The following is a 14,674-nucleotide window of genomic DNA, read 5'->3' as shown; positions in this document are numbered from 1 at the left end:
TACTTTTTATTCTTGACTATGATGTTACTTCTTTGCATTGTAGCTGTAGCTCCCCGCAGGGTGTCTATGGCTAGCTTGACATCGGCGACCGATATTGGTTCCGCCATAAAGTCTAGCATGAATTTTTCCAAAAACACCAATGCGACTTCATCTAGGTATGCAGTCTGGGCCGTGCTGTCAGGTTCTGCCCTGGATGAGTACAGTGTGGCATAATAGTCTAGGAACTCATCCCGGATAGCCGCTGTGGAGGTGAAAGTGGTACCGTTAGCTGAGTGTATTCAGTGTTGTAATTTTTACTGTAAGGTGGTCTGAACATCTGCGCCAGCACCCTGCCGGGCTGCTCGCCTTCACCCTATCTTCGTGCCATGTAATACTTTCCCAGGTATAGTATCTTACAATCGGCCGTGTCCCTATATTCAGACAACAGGGCGAGTCTCTCAGCCTGAGCCGCTGGGTCAGGGAGGGTCGCAAGTTGGGAGTCCAATGTGGCTATTTCTTGTTCGATACTGGTCATCATCTGTCGGAGATCCCTAAGTACCCCCGCCTACTTGGAGATGCATACCCCTCGAATAACGGCTTTAAAGCCCTCCCACAGTACTGCCATGGTATCTACCGAGCCTGTGTTGAATTCAAAATAGTCCTCTATTGCTTCCAGAACCTCAGCCTTGAACAAGTCGTCTTGGACGGCTTTGCTAGGGAAACGCCATTGACTCTCATACCCTTCCGGTCGTGGAAGCATCAAATGTAAAACAATCGGGGAGTGGTCAGAACATGTGCAAGGGAGCGTGGTGTGGGAGCCAAACCAATCTGCAACTGTGGGAGGGATCAGCCAATAGTCTATCCTGGACCAGGTGCCGTGTGGGCCAGAGTGATGGGTGTACTTGGTGATAGTGGGATTATGCTGGCGCCAGATGTCAATCAGTGTATGTAGCCCGTGGTTTAGCGTCCGGTGCATTAGATGTGCTGTCCAGTGTGGGGTGTATCAATAGGTTGAGGTCCCCTCCCATAATCACCGCATGAGGGTCGTGCTTTGTGACCCGGGCATTCAGGTGGTGAAAAAACTCAGGGGCGTCTACATTGGGATCATACACATTAACTAAGGTGACTTTATGGCTGTATAGATTGCCCGTGACTATTACATATCTGCCCACCGGGTCTGGGATCGCATCTATAAGTGTGAAAGGGATTCTCTTGTGATTCAATATAGCTGTTCCTCTAGCATAATTGCTATAATTAGCGAAGAATCTGTGTGTGCCCCAGCTAGCGCCAAAACGGGCTGAGTCTGTGGGGGGAGGTGTGTCTCCTGCAGGTATGCTATGTCTATTGTCTACCTTGTGTCGAGTAAGATAATGGATCACCTGCCTCTGCTTACAGGTGTTATTGAGGCCTCTAACATTCCAGGACATGAAGATGATGGCCGAGGGCCCCTGTATGTTACCTAACTGTGACATTTAAACATTGTGTGGACCTGTGTCTGTCAGGACATTTATACAATGGCAATTTGGCAAGCAATGCTGAAATAAAGTGTGAATAACAACAAGTACAATGTACTGCCCTACCCCTTACACCCTCCCCCCACCCAGCCACCTTCCAACCCAAAGGTGGCCAACCCCCGGTAACTTCTCCCGCCCGGGTGTCATAGGGACCACCGGGCTAGCAATTGAGAACCAAGAAAAGGACCCCAAGATGGTAATGAACCAAACACTGTGGATATACTAAAGGGGGGTGGCAGCCAGAAACCAGACCGGCCCATTGACTAACAATGAACAACACTAAACAATACAATTTCCCCATTATGAATTATTGATACTGCGAAAACAATGAAACCATCATCCAGTTCCCGAGTTCGAGAAGAGTTCCGCACTAGCATCCGATCTGCTGTGAGGCAGGGAGGCGATCACACCCTCCACTGAGTTTTGTGTGTTACTCATCTTGTGCGTTTGGCAGAATTCCTGGGCCTACGCCAGAGTGTCAAATATTTGGGATCTGCCGCCAAAGCCTACTTTCCGTCTCGCTGGATATAACATACCATATTTAAGCCCAAGGTTGCGCAGGGTGGCCTTCACCCCCTGAAATTTCTGTCGTGCCTCCTGGACCATTGGAGTGACATCTGGGTAGAAGGACAGTTTGGATCCCTGCAATTCAATTACACCACGCTCCCTTGCCAGACGTAGCACGGTGTTGCGGTCGCGGAAGTTTAGGAGTCTCGCTATGATGAATCGCGGGCGTGGCCAGGGTTAGGCCTGGGGCTAAGCGATCATTGGGCTCTTTCCACCACAAAGCCAGGCGTGAAAGCTTCGCTACCAAACAGTTCTACAAGTAGCTTCTCTACAAAGAGGTCCATCCGGCCTGTAGATGGCGTCTCCTGGATCCCCATAATGCGAAGGTTGAAGCGGCGTCCACGTGCTTCCAGGTCCTCGTTCTTGATGGCTACCTCTTTTAGCAAGCGTTCCGTACATTCCAGCCTTTTCAAGGACTGGGCTGTCCCGTCCTTCAAGTCCGAGACACAAGCTTCCACCACGTCTAGACACCGATCGTGAACCTGGATTTTGACACCCAGTGACGCGATAGTCTGGTCCAGAGAGTTGAAGCGGGAGTCCAGCGCCTTAAAGCCTGCCTTCATCTCGAGTAGTAGTGAGACGACAGAGGCACCTGAGGGTTCAGGTATATCCACAGCGGGCACCTTGTCCGCCATTGTAAAGGAGTGCGACGTTGTCCCCTCAGCTGCTTTCACAAAAGGTAGGGTACCTTGTCTGGGATCTGTATGTCCCATTCCGCAAAGATGGCCACGCCTGCGAAGAGTGTCCGGACAGGTCAGTGAGCTTTGAGTGCTACGTGGAACAAAAACCAGCTTTCGGTGCCCTACGATCACCGTGGACACACAGGAGCCCGAGCCCACCGCGGCACGCAGCCTGGGCTAGATAAGGGAACTGGTGGCAGAAGAAATCAAATGTCCATGTTCACGCAGGATGATGTGTGCATTACAGAACCAGACTTGTGGGCATCAGTGCAAGTGGGCCTTGTGAGATCTTCTGCCGGCACCGGGTTGCCAAAGAGCGCTGTTTTCCAGTTACCGCTGGCGATATGCAAGAAATTATGGAGAGCCTTTATGTCGTCTTCAGCGTGTTCCCAGATGCGCGCGTACTGTACAATGGGGCTCTGCAATTCCCGTAGGGGGCTTGCGGGTATACAGCAATGCTGCTGTGTTGGACGACAGGTGAGCGCGCGGCCACCCCCACCGGGACCGCCACAGCCCCAGACCAGCGCCCCAGACCCGACAACAAAGACACGTGGGCCCTGTCCCCACGTGCATCAGACTGTATCGCGCTGGGGTCGCGGAGCAGAGCAGCCGGTCCGGATGCCGATCGCAGGAACCGGCAGCAAGGGAGGGGGGATCCTCACCAGGGTGGCCCAACTCACCCGTGTCTCGCTGGTTCCAGTCCGTGCCACCGACGTTCGCTCATGGGACGCTGCGTTATGCGGGTCCGCCACGGCGCCTGATGCGGCAGCACCGGCAGGCCCGGGCTCCCTTCAACACAGTGGTTCTCCGGTGCTGGTTGAAACCCTGCACTGTGCCCGGCTCATCAGAGGCAGCGCCGCCTCCGCTGACAGCGACGCTGGATTCGGCGTGTAATGGCTGGCACAATCTGAGGGAAATCGCCGCTGGGCCGGGCTGGTTACAAGAGCTTCTCTAGCTGGCGGCCATCTTCGCCGCCGGCTTGGCCACGCCCCCTCTTGGACAGTGATTTATTGTTGCTGATGCACCCTTTTTGAGTTGTGAAGCCTTTGTTCATTTCTCTGTATCCACCTCACCCCGAGGGAGCCTTGGACTCTTAACAACGTTACTACTGAGAGTCAAGTACAGAAGGGGTACTTGGCACAGTTGCTCACTATCAGTAGTAGTTTGGCCCGTGGGACATCAAGAGTAAAAGGCCTCAGTCCCATGGCAGAGCCCAGTAACTCCTGCTTGCCCCGTGGCCCTCTTAAAGGGGGGCTGACAAAGTGAATATTCTCTCACGTGAAAAGAATAAGAGCAAGTCATAAGCACTTGGTAACCTTTTTTTATTACTTCTCCACAAAGCATCATTTTATCTACTAATTTTGGGGGCTGTTCACTTCCCCTTCACACTCTCGAAAGGGATTTACTCCTACCCTTCCATGAGTGAATTCCCACTCCCGTCTTTTCCTGGGTGGGATAAGGTCAAGAAGTGGTTAATGCATATCTACAAAGTGTGCGTTTGTTGGTGGACCCCGCTTTCAGCATATTTCCACTCTCAAATGCCCACTCCCAAATCCAAATAGATTTACTCATAGAGAAAACTCTGTGTCAGAAAATCCACTTATGGTTGGGAAAGTAACTTGACTGGATAGGAAGACTGTTTTTGCACTCGTAAATAAGGCAAATTACACATTTATGTCTGATGCTAAAAGTTTTAAGAGTGAGGCCCACTCAAGCAAATAGCTTGCTAGTATCGAAATTGCCCACTCAGATTACGAAAGATGATTTAGCTTAAGCAATTAACTTAGATAAAATCAACCGTGCAGGACAATTTTTCTTTCCTCTTGTCAAGTCAAGAACAGGTCTAGCCGTACCCCTGCTCCGCGAGATTTTTAGTCTTTTCTTTGTAGAAAGGTTTTAATTATAGAGTGCATTAGCATAGAGTGTTGCAGAGTATAGTAGTGTAGAGTGCATCAGCATAGAGTTCAGTGGTGTACAATGGAGTGTTGTAGAATGTAGTGGCAAAAAGTAGAGTGCTGCATAGTAGAGTGCAGTGCCATAAAGTGCAGTTGCAGAGTGCTGTGGTGCAGAATAGAGTGACGCAGAGTGCAGTGCCATAGAGTGGTGCAGAGTAGCTTGGTGTACAGTGATGCAGAGTAGAATATAGTGCCATAGAGTGCAGTGGCATGCAGCAGAGTGCCGCAGAGTGCGGTGGCTGCGAGTGGAGTGTTGCAGAGTAGAGTGGTGTAGAGTGGAGTGGCATAAGTGTGCATTGGAATAGAGTACAGTGGTGCATAAAAGAGTGGCAAAGAGTTCAGCAGTGTAAAGTGGCATGGAACACATTCACAGAGTGGTGTTGAGTATAGTGGCGGAGAGTGCAGTGGCACAGAGTACAGCGGTGCAGTAGCATTGAGTGCTGTGGAGTAGAATGCAGTCCTGTAGAGTAGAGTACAGTGCACTGGTGTGGAGTGGCATAGAATAGAGTGGACTGGTGTAGAGTGCATTGGCGTAGAGCTTGCGGGGTATAGTGACAGAGTGAAATGACGAAGAGTGTAGAGTGCAGTGGCATAGAATTCAGTGGCGTACAATTCAGCATCATAGAATGCAGTGGCATAGGTTAAAGTGGTGCATAGTAGAGTGCAGTGGTGCGAGTGCAGTGGTGTAATGTGCAATAGTGTAGAGTAGAATGGCAGAGAGTGCAGTGGCGTAGAGTGGTGTGGAGTGGTGTAGAGTGCAGTGGCACAGAGTGCAGTGATGCAGAGTAGAGTGGCGTACAGTACAATACAATACAAAACAATTTGTAGAGCGCCCAGTTGTCTCCAAAGAGGCGTCCTGGCGCTAGCAGCAGGAGTTAGAAAGAAGAAAATTAGACTGCATAGCTAAAAAGAAAAGATTTCAGATCTTTTCTAAAAATAGCTTCTGAGGAAAAAAGCAGAAGGTTGTCTGGAAGGGCATTCCAGATCTTCGCAATAAGAAAAGCAAAAGATCTTCCCCCTTGTTTTGCTTTGTGCATCGAGGAGTCTGAAGTAGACTTTGGCTGCTAGATCTCAGAGATCCCGATTAAGAGTTGGCCTTAATTCTGTTTCTTAGAAATGCAGGGCCTCCAAGGTCAAAGCTAGAAAGTCCAAGGTGAGCGTCTTAAATTGGACTCGCTCAACAATAGGCAACCAGTGATGATTCCGAAGATGGAACGTTACTGATTGAAAAGCAGGAATTTTCAAAATCAGTTGAGCAGCAGCATTTTGTACAATCTGTAGACGACGCAGTAAGTAAGCCGGAAGGCCCAGATAAAGACTGGTAGCCTAGTTAAATTTGGACGTCACTAAAGAGTGAACAATGGTCATACTTGTGTCCTTGGTCACTAGTGTAACATTCTCCTTAGGGATTTAAGAGTGGCAAAACAGCCGCCAGATACAGTGTTCGCTTGACGAACAAAGGAAAGATCGGAGCCAAAATTGATCCCACGATTTCTGACAATTTAGGCAGTGGAACGTGGAACCCGAGCTCAAAGGCCACCAATTGTATGAGTCAGGATAGAACATAGTATCAAAAAAGAGAAGCTCTGTTTTATAAGAGGTAAGTCTCAGGTAATTGTTACTCATCCAATCTCTTTCAGACATTAAGCCCATTTTAAAGGAGTTGCGGGCGCGAGAATTCTTTTCATGGAAGGGTAAAAGCAATTGGGTATCGTCGGCATAGGAAATCACCCTGAGACCCCAGTTTTCCGCTAGACTTGCATGCAATTCCAGGTAAATGTTAAAAAGAGGGGGACTCAGGGCTGAACCCTGTGGCACTTCACACTCCACTGTTTTTTTAGAGTAGGAAAAGGGTGATAACAGGACAAATTGCATCCTGCTTTCAAAGAAAGAATTCAACCATAAAAAGGACCAAGCCTTGTATCCCTAAGTTCCTAAGCCTGCTCAAAAGAATCTCAGGGGAGACCGTGTTGAAAGTTGAAGATAAATCTAGAAGCACCACCATGGCCAAGGAGTTTCCTTTTATATTCAGATGCTTCCAGCAAGGCTGATTCCGTGCTGCATCCAGTCCTAAAGTCAGATTGAAAATCATGTAAAAGATGGTTTAACTCCAGAAAGTATGGCAATTGTCTGTTCACAAGTTTCTCCGGCATCTTGGCCCATACTGGCAGAAGAGAAATTGGTCTATAGTTACTTAAGAATATGGTGTCTGCGTTGGGCTTTTTAAGTCATGGAAGCAGAAGATCCAGCTTTCAACACTTGGGACCTGGGCCCAGTTGATGGAGGAATTCATTAGTTTATTCAGGATAGGATTCACCGTGGAGGACGCCATTTTAAGAATGGCAGGTGGACATTGGTCAAGAGAGGTACAAGACTTGCATTTATCCAGTTCCAGTAGAGAATCCGCTAAGATATGGGACTAAAGTTGGCAAAAAACTGGTTCAGAGGAAAGTTGAACTCCACGACAGGCATAGCTCCCGTATTCCTGGGGAATTGGTCACAAATAGATCGAATCTAATTATGGAAGAACTCTGAGAGCTCTTCATATAGATATGCAGAAGGGGTGGGCTTCTTCTATAGAGCACTCAGGGACAGGAAGGAATTAACTATTTTTGAAAAGCTCCCGAGGTTTGTTGGCTGCATTGGCAATTGAGGAGGAGATATACTCCTTGTTGGCTCTGACAATAGCTTAACTGTAGGTTTTCAGCGCTGTCTTACATGTGCTTTTGGCCTCAGTGTCATACGATTTCCTCCATGAAGTTTCTAGCAGTTTACACAAAGCTTTATCCTTTTTTAGGTCTAATGAAAACCAAGGGGTGGATGCCGTAGATCTTTTACTGATAGATGTTTTTTTTAGGGGCAATAAGGTAAACGCTTCTGCAAGTCAGCCATTGTAACTTTCTATATCTTGTTCCATGGGCCTGATAATTCTGAAAGGATACATAGAAGTGTCTCCGTTAAAGAGGATTCAGAGATTTTATGCAATGCTCTAGAAGTTTTATACGTACTATTTGGCAGCTTTCAGGCTCTGGGGTAGTGACCACAAAAGGAATCAAAAAGCGATCTGACCAAGTTAATTGTGGAACTGGCCTAAATGAAAGGGTTTGAGGGTCAGAAAAGATAAGATCCAGGGTGTGCCACCTTTATGAGGTGGCTCCTTCACAAGCTGTTCCAGTAGAGTGCAGTGGTGTAGAGTGGCGTAGAGTTCAGTGGTGGAGAGTGTAGTGTTACAGAGTAGAGTGTCATAAAGTGCAGTGGTGTAGAGTGCACTAGCATAGAGTGCAGGGGCACAGGGTTGAGTGGGATACTGAGCAGTGACGTAGAGTACAGTGGTGCAGAGAAGAGTGCAGTTATGTAGAGTGCAGTTGCATGGAGTGCATTGGTGTAGAGTGCATTGGTTTAGAGTAGAGTGGCATAGAGTGCAGTGGCATACAATAGATTGTTTCAGATTTGAGTGAGTGGTGTAAAGTGGAGTGGTGCAAGGAAGAGTGCAGTGGCAGGAGTGTTATGGCATAGAGTAAAGTGGTGTACAGTGCAGTGAGTTAGAGTGCAGTAGTGCAGAGAAGATTAGAGTGGCTTACAGCTGTAGAGTGCATGGGCATAGATTTGAGTGTTACAGAGTAAAGTGCATTGGTGTAGGGTGTATGGCATAAAGTGCAGTGGCTAAGAGTTCAGTGGTACAGAGTGGTATATAATGGAGTTGTGCAGAGTAGATTGGAGTGGCCTAGACTGGAGTGTTGTAGAGTGCTATGGTGTAGAGTAGTGCTGATTGGAGTGGAGTGGTGCAGAGTAGAGTGCAGTGGCGTGGAGTGGTGCCGTGTAGAATGGAGTGGCATAGAGTGGAGTATATATGTTGTGGTAGCAACCATCTGGCATTCCGCACATCTATTAGATCCGACACAGAATGGTTTTAGACCTGGACATAGTACAGAGACGGCACTTTTATTCATGGTGGAACACCTCCGCTCTGTACTAGATGCAGGTCAAACGGCGGCACTGGTCCTTTTGGACCTCAGTGCCGCCTTTGACACTGTATCTCACACCATTCTTATTCGAAGGCTTAGTGAGGCAGGTATCTCAGGCAGGGCGTTGGATTGGTTCCAATCGTTCCTTTCGGAACGATCCTTTCAGGTTGTGGTGCCACCGTTCAGATCCAAGCCCCACGCTATCACTCAAGGAGTTCAACCTTTGGCGGAGGTTGCGAGAGTTGGGGTCTCACTATGGTATCATACGCCGATGATACCCAGTTGGCGGTGGATCTTAATGGGGACTCTGACCAACTGGCATCGAACTTTGTGGATGGTCTGAGGGCTGTTGCTAGTTGGCTTACGGCCAACTGTTTACAACTCAACACCCTCAAAACTGAGGTGATGGGGCTGGGGAAACATCCTGATCTGTGGGGTGCTAGCTGGTGGCCTAAGGAGCTGGGACCCCCCCCAAAACCTGTCCCCGAACTCAAAAATCTTGGCGTCTGGTTGGATTCCAAACTAACCTTCTCGTTCCACACTAAGAAGGTGGCATCCATGTGCTTCGGCATTTTACGAGGTTTGAGGCCTATCCTCAAATTTTTTGATGCCCCCACCCGCCAGATGGTGATCCAAGCTAGCGTACTATCGAGGCTCGACTATGCGAGCTCACTGTTCTTGGGCGCCAACCAGGCGGAAGTCCTGCGACTTCAACGGGTGCAGAATGCGGCAGCTAGGGCCCTGGTGTGCCTGCCGCGTTTCTGCTCAGCCCGTAGTACAATCTTCAACTTGCACTGGCTGCCAGTAACCAGACGTATAGAATTCAAGGCCCTCTGCTTCGCATTCAAAATTCTTAAATTTGACACCCCCATCATACTTCAGCACCTTCTGTCCTTGTACACTCCTCTGCGCAGCCTTCGTTCTGCTGGCCAAAATTTGGCACTTGTCCCCCGTTTCCAAAAATTTAGATTGGGTGGCAGATCGTTTACGGTCTTAGCCTCCAAATTATGGAACGCACTCCCTGCCCACATTCGCTCTCTGGATGACCTTTTTGCTTTTAGAAAAGCTGTTAAAACTCATCTCTTTCCTTTGTCCTATTAATCACTCCCTACTTTTTCTGTGTTATTAGTTGTGTTACCTGTTCTAGATATAGCGCCGGGACGCCCCTTGGCTGGGGCAGCTGCGCGCTTAAAAATCCAAATAACATAACATAACATAGCACAGTGCCATTACAGACAACACATTTTCAATTGAAATAACCATTAGATTTGCACAGACATATAGTTCTACTAATAACACTATACAGCGCATAAACGATAATGTATGGAAATGGCATCACCTAGTGTATTGATTTTTTTGATCATATTAAAGTATTTGTTTCAGCACACTTCAGAATTAACAATAATGTGCTTCATTCGAGTACTCATAATAATATTATATTATGACATACTTGCCAAATTCATTTAAATGTTGTAGTGTGCTAGAAAAAAACCTTTCCTACCCCATGAATCCATCAAGATTGTCACATAAATACTCTCACTTTGAAGTCAGAGAAAGAAAAGTAATGACCAAGCTCCCTCGGAATACGGAGCTCAACATTTAACCACTGTCTTTGAATACACAGCAAGATTTACAGGCATGTGTACAGAAAGGAGCACTTGTGGAAGAATACATGGGGAGTTGGTGTGAACTGACTTTGCTCCTTCGGAGAGACAAACTCACCCTGGCACAGCCTAAAACAAATAAAGCCAGCAAATAGCCATAAAAAATCTTGAGTTACAAACCACAAAGCCAATGGTAAGCAACGGGCAGAATGCATTCCCAGGAAAGCTTTCCGAATGTCCCCAAGATATGTTTAGCAAACCAGACAGCTTTGCTACTTGATTGGTATCGACCTATAAATGTGTCCATACAGTTAAAAAATGCAATTCACTAAATAATATATGTTGCCTGGTTCCAAATCCCAAATTTACCACATACTCATTAACAAACCACACATCCCATTACACCAACTCAAATCTTTGCAAACTGTAATCATAAAATTGCAGATCGTTCTCATAGCAGAAAGTCAGGCCACCTATTCCACCAAACAGTTGAGATAGTGGGTTAAAGTCATTATACTTTACTGACAAAAAGAACAGACACCAGAGAAACAGGGGCAAGGCAGCTGTCTCTAACTTGCTGCTGCACATTCTAGCATTTCCTTTAGCCTACATGAGCCCAAAACTATGTAATCACCATGATTTGAGCACTTGTCACAATAGAGAACATCTGTTGTCCTAGAAAACACTTAAATATTTAATGACCTCATTATAAAATGTATAAACGTGGAGAAATCCATAACATTAAGGGGCTGGCCAATCTGCTTTCCAGTCCTAATACACCAGTAAAGTCTCCCCTTTTATGTATTGCCTAGACAATGGATGCTGTCTCTTCCAGATCTTCTGTTTCCTATCATTGGGCTTGGTGACTGAGCATTGCTTACCATTGGTTGCCTTCATTGTCAATCATTTTCTTGCTCTTTATTAGTAAACTGCTGTAGGCTTCAGTCTTCTTTGTGTGTTGTTCCATACCCTGGAGCATAGCTTCATTACTTGTGTCCTGGCACTGCTAATTTTTGTAGGCGCTATTATTTTCTTTGAGTTTACATATTCTACTAGAGTGTGTCTTTGCAGCAGGATCCCTCATGTACTTCTCCCCCCTCTTCTGTCTCTTCTTGCCGCCACTAAACTTTTTCTCCGTCTGTTGTTGCAGTTGCACTACTGTGCAACATGGCTAAAATATTGTCATCCCCAATACCATGCATGGGCAAGACCTACTGGTTTTGCCAATTCTTGTCTACAGAGAATTGATAGCACTCCAGCCTAGGTCATGCATTCAAGTGCTCTAAACATTTAAACTGAAATGTGTTTTATAGACAGGACATTCGTCATACAAGCGAAATCTCAACATGTTAGGTTATAATCTAAAGGTATGTGGTAATGTTATTCTCTAAACAAATGGGGGCTAATTTACAAGAAAATGACGAATCTGGATAGATGTGTCAGTTTCCCTGCGCCAGCCTGCGAAGCCCTTGCACCACCATGGATGCACAGTATTTACAATACGGCCCACCATGGCGCAATGAGTGACAGATGCGTCAGAAATTGATTTTTTTTAAATTGATTTTGGCGCAAAAGGCACACATTGCTGGAGTCGTGTCACAAGCATGACGCAACTCCAGCAAAGCATTGGTAGGCCTATTCCTAATACACTGCATTACTCCTTAATCCTGCTCCAAGCAGGCGTAGGATTTTGACGCAGTGACATCCTAGAAGTGGTGCAGTGAAATCTTGTAGATTTCACTGCGTCACTTCTATAAGCGCCCACCCTGCATACATTATACCCGACGCAAGTCTAATGTGACACAGGGCTTTACAACGTGACGCATCTCCCTGTTATCTGGGAGTACGCTTTGACCAACCTCTTATGATGAAAGAACACATGTCAACTTCATGCTCATGTTTCCATATCATGCACTTATTGAGAAGAGCCTTCGCCCTCCACTCTCAGCAAGGAAAACAGGGGTCCAGGGCTTTGTAATTAGCCACTTGGATCAATGCAACGTTTTGTTGGCTCTGGTAAATGAGACGTTGCTATTAAAATTGCAGGTGGTACAGAACACTGTGGCTCACATCATTTGCAATTTGCCATCTGGGGCTGCCTCCGCTCCCCATCTGCAGACCTTGCATTGACTACCGGTTCGGAAGACAATAATTTTTAACCCGTTCCATACCGTCTGACGTCACTGTGGGCGTGTGTGGAGGACGGCCGGGGCCATCCGAACCACGCCCACTCATTATTTCACCTGCACCACGGCGGAATACGCGATGCGGTCAACGGGTTAAAACGTGTTGTCTCACACATAAAGCCCTAACTGGAAACAACCCTGGTTACTTAGCTACCAAACTTAGACACTATAGCCCTATGAGACTTTTGAGATCGAGTGATAAAGCTTTGTTAATCTTTCCTTGTGTCAAAAGGGCCAGTACAGGTGACAGTCCTTTTCCTATCTGGCTCCCTATTATTGGAACAAACTGCCACAACATATTCGGATCTGTTCGTATTATTCTCGTTTTAGGAAAGTACTTAAGACAATTTTGTTCTGATCTAGCTGTTCTTGTTTCCCTGTCTGTTGGTTGCGCCGAGATACCCTTCAGGGTGATTTGAGCACGTTATAAATTAAATTAACATAATGTATGGCAGGTCTTTTCTATGATGGTAGTTCATGTTATATACAAGACAGTCCTAACAGCATGTAAACATGGCTGTGTTTAATATTTGAGAATGTGTTCGATAGGCATGTTAACAGTCAATCCTAGTAGCTTTACTGTTTGTATGGTAAAAATAGGAAATGTGTGCTCGTTTGCCATGTTTTCACTTTGGGAACTCCATGTTTTCTGGCACTGTTCAAACTTACAAGACAAAGAATGAACACTTTCCACGCTTCTGGTAAAAAGAATTGTATCTGCAGCTGTAAAAGGAAGATGACTTTGCAGTGGTCTGTCTTGGTAGGAAGAAGGGGAAATAGCATTAGCTTTCTGTGCTTCTGCAAAGGGGCAATGGTTGGATATTTTTGTAGCAAAGCAGGAGCCAAGCACAAATGACCCCTCCTCGCACCATAGACATCATTAGTGAGAAAGATATATGAGGTACTGGTGCAGGGTTGGTGTTAAACACATGTACCGGTTGCTGGGGAGAGATGCTGATATGCTGAATTGTGGCTGCTAACCCAATGCCAGCAAAAAGTATGCAGGATACAAAATATGTCTCACCATAATCAAACTTTTTTTTAACTAAAATTACTACCGTCATATTCGTTGTAGGGCTGGCAACATTGGAGGACTTTGGATATGGTTAGACTAACGGGTAAGAGATGTGTGATTGGCATCTACATATCATTGGCCCTGTGTATATTATCTGCTGAGTTGTCTATACTAATTATGATTGTTCACATGATTTGTAGATAAAACTGCAAGATAAATAATCCTACCTACACAGTAAAATACCAATTATTGTGTAAGCCTCCTGATTTGGTGTACCACTGCTAGGCTCCTTTTAACATCACCTGCAGATAAGAGATTCTCTCAGAAGTTTGTCTGGCTGCTAACAGTTCCTAGCTAAAACAGCATAACTCATTAGAGGAGGACTAACAGACGGCTGCCGGTTTCTCCAAAAAGGGTGGAACTCCTTTTGGGGCGAAAGAGATCTACTGGGTGTGACCCCAATAATATCTGGAAGAACAAAATACTCCTAACACCTATTATGCTGAGTTTCTAACTGAAGTCCTAATAGGTTTCTTAAAATATGATTGCAAATCGGTACCAGTTATTGTTAACCTACTTCAATTTTTTGGTCAAAGTTTTCTACTGTCAACATCTTGGCGTAATCGATAATTATTTCATTAAAATTCTAAAGTTTAAAAGTTTAGCTTAAAGAACATTGTGTGATTTGCTACACTAATAATGTAATTTCATGGTAAAACTTACGCTCTGGCCAACTTCTCCCCTGACTTCAAAGCACTCTCCACATTGGCCACACTCCAATCCAAAATCCTTCCAACCACACACTATTTTAGCGTATTAAGATGGGTACCTTTGAGAAGGTCCTGGTACCATGAACATCATTTACGAGTTTTTACGGAGTCGCAGTTGTGACACCTGGCTTGTCTCTTGCGACCCCTAGCACTGCATTTGCGACCCTAGGCTCAGAGGTGGCAACATCAGTGCTTGGAACACAGTGGCAGATTTAGGGACATCAGTTGGGGTTCCAGTCTCTTTGTTTTCTGTCAATTTTTCATTACACAATTCACTATCAGTGTAAACAAATGGAGTACAATTTGCGGAAAATATGACCTTCCCTGGCAGCCGAGGTCAGTAAAAAATGATTTTAAATCCATGCTGTGTGTGTACTTGTGGGTGAGAGTTAGTTTATATGAAAGACATCATGTGCATGTCTGAATGTGGGTGTATGTG

Source organism: Lissotriton helveticus, chromosome 2_2, assembly GCF_964261635.1.
Source record: "Lissotriton helveticus chromosome 2_2, aLisHel1.1, whole genome shotgun sequence".
Lineage (NCBI taxonomy): Eukaryota > Metazoa > Chordata > Amphibia > Caudata > Salamandridae > Lissotriton > Lissotriton helveticus.
The sequence above is the reverse complement of the archived record's forward strand: the minus strand, read 5'-3'. Positions refer to the sequence as shown.